General features: G+C 38.5%; 1 long non-coding RNA gene across 1 annotated transcript in view; it reads right to left on the bottom strand.

Annotated features, from left to right (window-relative positions):
- Nucleotides 1-7,583: 7,583 nt before the first annotated feature.
- The window catches only part of LOC102478458 (uncharacterized), an 8,466-nt gene continuing 7,184 nt past the window's right edge, over nucleotides 7,584-8,865 (bottom strand). The window contains exon 4 of the long non-coding RNA XR_337570.1: nucleotides 7,584-7,661. This is a non-coding gene — a long non-coding RNA (uncharacterized LOC102478458). The remainder of the gene's footprint in view (nucleotides 7,662-8,865) is intronic.

The following is an 8,865-nucleotide window of genomic DNA, read 5'->3' as shown; positions in this document are numbered from 1 at the left end:
TTATTCCTTGGGTCTGAATTTCTCCATGTTTCTCTATATTTAAAAAATTTTCAGATAATATTTCATGAAAGAGGTTTTCCATACCTTTAACTTTCACCTTCTGGAATACCCACTGTATGGATATTTGGACATTTCATAATGTTTAGAATTTCCTGTATGTTGTCCTCATTTTTTTGGATTTATTTTTTATTCTTTTTTGGTGATTTGGTCTGTGTTGGAGACTTTGTCTTCAAGGGCAGAAATTCTTTCTTTTGCATGATCAAATCTGCTTCCTAGGGAGATTTTAATTCCTTGTATTGTACCTTCATTTCCAGAAGTTCTGTTTGATTCTTTTTTTTTTGGAGAGGTTTTTGCTATAGGGTGTGTGCACTCGCCAGCCAGCCAGAGAGAGACAGAGAGATAGAAAGCGAGAAATCACCCCCCAGGGGGGATGGCCATGCTGCAATCCCTTCTCCTCCACTCTCCTCTCAGGATCTTGGGCACACACGCACACGCACCTGGCATGAGTTTTAAGCCACTGGGTCCAAGACGCTAACCACAGTCAACTACATGGGAGTCCAGCGACATAGCCATTACGCTAACTGCTGGTCCCTGTTTGATTCCTTTTTTAGGGTACTTATTTCTCTATAAAATTCTTCTTTCCTATCTTGAAATGTTTTTCTCATTTCCTGGAGCTGAATGCCTGTTTTCTTTTGGATCTTATTGAGTTTTGTCACTATGAATATCCAGAGTTCTCTTTATGACATTTCTATATATTCCTCTGTGCTGTCTATTGTTTGTAGGGGGTTACGGTGCTCACCTAGGGAAGAGTTACGCCATTGTTTTCTCGTATTTATTCAAGATCTGTGCTGCTTTTGGTCACCTGATGTAGTTATTCACTTTTTCCTGTTTATTAGAGTAGATTCTGCTCTATAGGAAGAGGAAATTTCACCTTTAGTTTCCAGTTGTGTTCCTATTGAAGGGCTGTGTCTCCCAGATCAGAGCAGTTATGAGTAACTTCAGGTGCTTGGCTCTTCTACCAAACATTCAGCTCTTGATGAGATGTTAGCAAGCTAAGGAGATATAACTTAGTGAAGAAGGCTGATGTACCAAAAGTTTCAAAGTTACTCCTAGGCACTGAGGGTGAACTCCCGAGAAAAAGCCTGCCCAGACCAGGCTGAAGTCTCCCAGTAGGCACAGTGAACCCAGGCTACCAGACTGGTGGATGAGGGAGTAACAAAAGTTCTAAAGTTGTTCCCAGGCTCTGAGGGTGGACTCAGCAATTTGACTTTCAAAACTTAAATGTACATATTCCTACTGTTTGATTCCATAGCAACTTCTTTTCTAAGAATTATTACATGAAAGTACTTACACAAGAATAAAAATACATCTTTATCAGTAGTGAATTATGACATATCCAAATAATAGAATACTACGTATACAGGAAAAAGAATGAGGTATTTCTGTGTGTCTAATATTAACATTATGTCCACTATACATTCCAAATGAAAGACAAGATACCTTATATTTTTGCATAGACTTTATTTTTAAAAATAAATCATTTAATGTTGATAATATAGAATATAGATCTGGAATATTAAGCACTGGTCATTGTTATCATAGGAAGGTGGGAAACTAGGAAAAAATTTCAGTTCTATATTATAGTTCTCTATAATATTCATTGTCTAAAATAACAAGTATACACTTCCATTATGATCAGAAAATAATGGTAAGGAATTTTTTAAGTATGTTTTTTAGTTTTTTTTTTTTTTAATTTAATTTTATTTTTTAATTTCCACAAGATGCATGTGCTCACAAGGGAAGGAGAGAGAGGGAGAAAATTCCTCCCATGTGGAGTGTGGTCACACTGCAATCTCTTTCCCATTTCTCTGTCCTTTGAGGATTGTTGTGCACTCATGAACATGTACCTGGCATATTTTTCAAGTCATCAGGGCCAGTATTTGAACCATAGACAACTACAAGAGACCTAGCTCCCACAACCACTAGACTGTGGGGCTAGCCCTGAAGTAAAGTTTCTCTTTTCTCAGTCCTCAAGACTTAAAGCACATGGGAATCCCACAAAGAAAATGTGTAATTTCTTTTTTCTCTTCCCATTTTTCTACTTCTAATCTTCACCTAACCTGCTTTCTCCCCTGGACCCTCTTTGTCTCTTCCAGCCTTCTTATGTTCCCAGCAACTAACCTATCTGCCTATTCTCCAATGTCTAAGAGTGCTTCTCTATATCTCCCCCTTTGCCTTTCTATTATAAGTGCATTCTCATGGGCACTCTGAGGCTTCAAATGTTTTCTCCACTGTAATGGTCAGTAGGCTGCTTTATGGGTGAACATAAGGGAGATAATTGTTGGCATACTTTGCTCTACAAATGTATCTACTTTGGGACATGAACCTCTATTTTCTCCACGTCTGTAAAGTGATAGAATTGTGTTAAATAATCTCTAAGGATATTCTCCAGGCTAATATCCTATGATTACTTAAGAGGATATGTTTATTTACTAATTTACATTATTTGTTTATATCACTCTATTGGCTAGAGGAGAAAAGTATGTTTCTTAAAAACATGCTGAGAATGAAGCGGCCCTGGGAGGTAGGACATTCCAAGTCTTAACTTTATTACAACCTCATTGAGTGGCTTTCAGCCATTCTTCTACTTCCTCTGGTTTCAGTACTACAGTGAGGATGTTTGTTTATATCTCTTCTAATTATAAAGAGAACTTTGGGGATGAATGCAGATATTGACCTGGCTTCCATCCCAAGGGTGGGACAAGAATCAAATGGGAAAACAGATGTGAAAGTGCTTTTATTAGGACAGAGCAGGGTTTCTCAACCTTGGCCCTGTTGTCGTTTTGAGCCAGATAATTTTTTGTATTAGAGGATGTTTAACAGCACTGCTAGTCTCTACTTATTTGATGCCAACAATCTCACTCACAATGCAATTGTGGCAACTAAAATTATTTGCACATGTTGCCAAATGTCCTCTGAGGTCAAAATCAACCCTAATAAAGAACCAATGATGGAGAAATATATATATATGTATATGTGTGTGTAATATAAAATATACATAAATATATATATGTTTAAATATATATAATATATAAATTATATATATATATATACATATATATATCCATCATTATTAAATAGATAACTTTGAGAGAGAACAAATGAAAAGAAGAAAATGTCATATAAGTGGAGTTCCAGAGAGTGCCAGAGATGATCACTCCAGGGAGGAACAGTAGATAATACACAAGTGAAGACAGTGCCAAATGCAGCATCATTTCTGGGCAGTATATTTACTGTAGGAACAATATGTACCTTAAAGAAAGATGGAGAGATCAGTTTTGTTGAGGAACCCTTCCCCATGAGACAGGAGTATGGGTTTATAGTTCTTGACAACCTCTAGTTATAAATGGTGATAGGGGGGAGAATACAAGAAACATGAAGGACACAGCTTATTAAATATGGTCAAAGATGGCTGGAATGTCATGGATAATAGCATTTAGTAAAATCTCTGATTTAGTTACTACACTGATCTGTCTAGTATTCTTTTTATTTTATTTTATTTTTTGAGAGATTTGTGCTATAGGGCATGTGCACTCACTGGGGAGATAGAGAGAGAGAGCTAGACAGAAAACAAGAAATCACCCCTCAGGGGAGATGGTCACATCGCAATCCCTTCTCCTCCAGGGATCTTGGGCAGACATACACACACGCCCCTGTGTGAGTTCTAAGTCACCAGGTTGTGGACTTGAACCGTGGTTGACTACGTAGGAGTTCAGTGACGTAATCATTATGCCATCTGCTGGTTCTTATCTGTCTTGTATTCTTAATTGTGCTAGCTATTTGACCTTGATCAACTTATTTGTCTTCTCTGAGTAATTGTTTTCTCCTTTCCTCTTTGAATTCAGAATATCCAATTCCTTAATAATACAACCATTATGAGCAAGACTACTCATTGTATTACAGAATGTTCCTCTCTGCTTAGTGCAGTGTCTTGTGTAGGCTTATAGCCACACAATACATCTTGTTATTGTATCATTTTATAGATGAAGAAACCAAGGACAAGAGAGGCTTTAAACCTACCTCTCCCTGTCTTCTGAGCTCACACTGTTTGTCCACCATTCTAAAAGTCACTGTTTTACAGTAAAAAGTTAACATGTAACAACATTGAGTTATTATTGGCTGTTTCTCTTTCTTATTTGCTAGACTGTGAGCAACTTGAATCAAAAGGTTATGTCATAAGCGTCTATGGTTTGAATGTGTCCCCTAAAAGTTCATGCACTGAAAACTTAATTACAAGTGTAAAATTATTAGGAAGTGGGACACTTAAGAGGTGATTGAATTTGCCCTCAGGAATGGATTAATAGTGTTATAATGGGAGTGCATTAGTATTACAGGTGTGAATTCATTCTCACGGGAGCAAGTGAGTTCTTACAAGAGATGATTGTTATAAAAGTGAGCTCAGCTTGCTTTCCCTTCCACCATGTTATGATGCAATATGAAGGCCCTCATTAAATGTTGACCAGATGCCAACACCTTAATATTGGACCTCCCAGCCTCCAGAACCATGAGCTAAATACATGATTCTTTATAAATCACATTGTCTCAGGTGTTCTGTTACAGCAGCAGAAAACAAAGACAGAAAATTGGTACCCTAAACTGGAGTTGTTTATGCAAAGAATACCTGAAAATGCAGAAGTGGTTTCGAAATTGGTAGTGGGTAGAGGTAGAAGTATGTGGAGGAGCAGGGACTAAAAAGCCAAGATTGCTATGAGGGGAGCTTAAGAGCAATTCTGGTGAGGGCTCAGAAGACTAGGAAAAGTCTGGAATTTAGAGATGACTTAAGTAAGTCACTCCATAATGTTGATAGAACTGTGGACAGTAAGTCCCAGTTGTGATAGTACTAGTGGGAAGTCACTACTGTGTGATGACTGGGGTCACAAGGGAGGTTCAGTTTCAGTTCATGGCCTATCCTGAGCAAGCTGGGCATGGTGATACATGCTTATGATGTCAGCGGACTGAGAGACTGGGAAAGAAAGGATCACAACATGGGTGGACCCTGTCAAAAATACCCATCTCTCTCTCTCTCTCTCCACTTTTCATGCACATTCTCATTAAAAACTGCCCCCCCCTTGGTATGCTTCCCCTACCACTCTCTTCCCTTCTCTCTCAAAAGAAGAAGGAGAAAAAAAAAAGAAATATGGACACTAAAAGCCATTTTGAGGAGGTCCCAGATGGAAAAGAACAACATGATACTGAAAACTGGAATAAAGGCTATTCTCGTTATATGGATTATATTCTTGCCCAAGGGCTTTGTGGGATGTATAATCTAAATACAAAAGAAATATTTGTCAGCAAAGTATTTAGGCTGCTGATGTTTACTTTTAACTGCTTTACATTAAGCTATGAAAGGGAAAAATAGCTTAATGATAGAATTTATAATCAAAAAGGAAGCAAAGCAGAAAGATTTAGAAAATTCCTGACTTGGCCATGTAAAGAGTGACAAAAACATGTTAAGGAAAGGAAACCAAGGATGTGACCCAGCTACTATTTGCTAAAATGAATAGTATGGATAGAAGAGATCATCAAAATATTGGAAGAAAAACCTCAAAGAAATTTCTGAGATTTCAAGGCTGCCCTTTTCATTGCAGACCCAGAGGCCTAGGAAGGCAGAATGCTTTCGAGTGGGCCTTGGTACCCTTTATGGCCTGACTGCCTAGGACTACCTTGAGTGTCTGTTCCCCAAATTATGGAGCAGCACCTCTCAGCCACCATGACTGTGGATCAAGCAGACTCAGGTGTGTGCTTGACCCACCATTCTAGAAGGTAAAAGCTGTAGACCTTAGTAGCACCAATCTGGCTAATGAAGGATCAGATATGGCTCCTGTTGCAGTTCTGGAGGGTGCAAGCAGTAAAACTTGGTGGTGTCCACATGTTGCCAATTCTAAAGGTTCACAGAATGTAAGAGCTGTGGAATTTGCAGCTGGGTTGTAAAGGCTGTATTGAATAGATTGTGGGTCCAAATAGATTGTGGGCCCAGGCAGACACTTCTCACAGGGCTAGAGCCTTTGTAGAGAGCCCCTTCTAGAGTGATACTGAGTGGAAATGTGAAGTTAGAGCTGCTACAGAATCCTCACCAGGGCTATCCCTTGTTGGTCCTCAGGGGTCAGGCTGCCACTGGGACCCTAGTACCATAGGGCCACCAGCATGAACACTGGCATAGAAAAACCTAAGGCATAAGACTCAAATCTGGGACAGCTACTGATGGGACTAAGCCTAGCAAAGCCATAGGGTCATGGCTGTCTGAAGCTTTGGAGACTCAACCCTCACCCCAGTGTGTCTAGGAGGTGGAAGGTACATGGACTGAAAGGTTATTCTGAAGCTTTAAGGTTAAATCTAATTTTCCCAGTTTTGGACTTAATTAAAACATATTATTTCTTTTTTCTTTTCTGTTGCTCCATTTTGAAATCAAGATATCTGTTCTATGCCTGTCCTACCATTGTATTTTGGAAGTAGATGATTTATTTGATTTCACAGGTTCACAGGTTCACAGGTTCACACCTTTAGAGAAATTTGCCTCAGGATAAATTGTGTTATGAGTCTCACTCATATCTGATTTAGATGAGACTCTAGACTTTGAAATTTTGGGTTGATGTTAGAACAAATTGAGATACTTAGAGTTACTGGGATGAAATAAATGTATTCTGTATGTGAGGACATGAATTTTGGAGGATAGAGTAGAATGATATGATTTGAATATGTCCCCACAAAAGTTCCTGTATTGAAAACTTAATTGCCAATAAAACAGAATTAAGAGGTGGGGCCTTTAAGAGATGATTGGGCAGTTGAAGATTTTTTGATCAACTGGACTGGGGAGAAATGTTCACATATTGAAATGTTCACTTTGTAAGCTAAATAATGTGATTGAATGTATAAAAAAGTTTAAAAAAAGAGATGATCGGACAGAACCCTCATGAATAGATTAATGATGTTATTGTGGGTTTGAGTTATTCCTCACAAGAATGAGTTAGTTCTTGTGAGTGTAGGGTGTTATAAAAGTTAATTTGGCTTGTTCACTCTTGTATATTTTACACATTTGCCTTTCTGCCATGCTTTGATGCAGGAAGAAGGCTCTCATCAGACCCTGCCCAGATGTCAATACCTTGATATTGGAATTCTTAGCCTGCAGAACTGTAAGCTAAATAAACCTCTATTCTTTATACTTACCCAGGCTGGAATATTTCATTAGAACAGCATAAGATAAAGACACATGCAGTATAATATTGTCAAGCTATGGTGCCTTAAGGAATAAGAAACTAGTAGTGGGATTTTTACATGCCAGAGCCCAGTAGGAAGGAAAGAAGGCAGGTAGAGAGCCTAATAAGTCAGACATATTGATCTTTCCAGGCAGTAAGTAACCAAAAGCTATTTATAGATTTATAAACTAGGATTAAGTAGAAACTGAGAAATCATCTTTTTTCCAATGCCTTGTGTTTTAATATAACAAAGAGAAAACAGACAAGGTAAGTACTTGTTTATACTCACAAAGTGTGTTAGTAGAAGACCAGGGACTGAGACTAGACTCTGATTTCTAGCCTGGTCTCCTGTCCTGATCTCAGCAGTTCCTTGCAGGGAAATAAATCAGGGCAGCATCTGGCTGTGAACTGAGATCAAAAGAAAGGTACTTAACCTCCGTGACCTTCCTTTTTCTTATCTTCAAACGTGAGTAACAACTGGTTTTTAACTTAAAAGGTAGTTGTGAGAATTAAATGGACTAAAGTGCAATAGGCCCTTAGCACAGTACTTGTTGCAAAGTAAGGACTCAACAAATATTAGGAGTTATTATTATTGAGCTTTAAAAATAAAGTTTATTTATTTTTTGTGAGAGTATGTGATTGAGAGAGAAAGAGCGAGAGCGAGAGCAAGACAGAGAGAGAGAGAGAGAGAGAGACCCTAAAGGGTCTTGTCATGCTTTAGCCTTTCCCCGATCCTCCCAGACAGTCAGGACTGTGGGTGTGCCCACAGGTCTGCCTTGGATATTTATATTGGCCAGGATCTGAACCCCAGGTCTTTTCATAGGGTTCTGTATCATGCACCAGTGCTCTGTCACCTGTGTCATGGTGGCTAGGCCAGAAAAAGAGATTTTTAAATAGATTTGTAGTTATATATGTTTGTGTTTTCTCTTAGAATGCAAAATATTTATTAAAAATTTACATAGGGTAAAATTTGCTCTTTTTTTGCGCATAGTTCTTTGAATTTTGGCAAATACATACAATCATGTAATCACCACCAGAATTAAAATATGGAGCAATTTTATTACTTCAAGAAATTGCTGCCTACTTTCACTCTTTTTTTTTTTTTTGGAGAGGTTTTTTTTTTTTTTTTTTGCTATAGGGCGTGTGTACTCGCCAGACAGACAGAGAGACATAGAGACAGAAAGCGAGAAATCACCCCCCAGAGGGGATGGTCACACCGTAATCCCTTCTCCTCCATTCTCCTCTTGGGATCTTGGGCATGCACACACACGCGCCCGGTGTGAGTTTTAAGCCACCGGGTCCGGGACGCGAACCGGTTGACTATGTGGGAGTCCAGCTACATAGCCATTACGCTAACTGCTGGTTCCCTATTTTCGCTCTTCTAGTTAACTCCTGTACCTACTCCCAGATTTAGCAAAGGCTTACAATTTTACCCTTTTCAGAATGTCATTTGAATGTAACTGTTTAATAAGTAATGTTTGAGTTATCTCCTTTCATTTGGCATAATATGTGAGACTTATCCATTTTGTCATAAATAACGTACATGTATATTTGTGTCACATACACACACATATATATTTAAAATACATTGTTTTAATTGCCGGGGGGGGGG

This window comes from Tupaia chinensis, unplaced genomic scaffold (assembly GCF_000334495.1).
Source record: "Tupaia chinensis unplaced genomic scaffold, TupChi_1.0 Scaffold147369_1, whole genome shotgun sequence".
NCBI lineage: Eukaryota > Metazoa > Chordata > Mammalia > Scandentia > Tupaiidae > Tupaia > Tupaia belangeri.
The sequence above is the reverse complement of the archived record's forward strand: the minus strand, read 5'-3'. Positions and strand labels throughout refer to the sequence as shown.